Source organism: Oxyura jamaicensis, chromosome 10 (genome assembly GCF_011077185.1).
Source record: "Oxyura jamaicensis isolate SHBP4307 breed ruddy duck chromosome 10, BPBGC_Ojam_1.0, whole genome shotgun sequence".
Taxonomy (NCBI): domain Eukaryota; kingdom Metazoa; phylum Chordata; class Aves; order Anseriformes; family Anatidae; genus Oxyura; species Oxyura jamaicensis.
In genome coordinates, this window is record NC_048902.1 from 3,382,971 (window position 1) to 3,383,426 (window position 456).

The window sequence follows — 456 nt, forward strand, 5'->3', positions numbered from 1 at the left end:
GGGGCCGGGGGCGAGCCGGGCCTCGGGGGGCGGCCCGCGGCTGGCGGTGACAAAGCGCCGAGGTGCGGAGCGAGGCGGCTGCCGGGCGCGGAGGGGCGCGGGGCCGGCCCGGGCTGGGCGCGGGGCGGTGCGCGGGGCCACGTGAAGCCCCCTCCTGCGGCGCGGCAGCATTACATCAGCTGCAGGCACCTCGCAGCCTCCCGAGGCTGGCACCGGTGGCACGCTCCGCTTAGAAGCTAACGTTTGTGGAAGAAATAAAATTGCTCGCTGCGCACGCGTCCCCCGGGAAGCCGGTCACCGCCATGGAGCGGTGGCAGGCTGCCTCGTCCTGCCCTGGGGCGCGAGGGCCGGGAGGGCTGCGGGCGTGGGGCCGCCAGCCCCGCACAGCTCCGGCCCCGCTCTCTGTGAACACCGAAAGCAGCTCACGCTGCCTCTCTCTTGCCCCTGTTGTCCCAG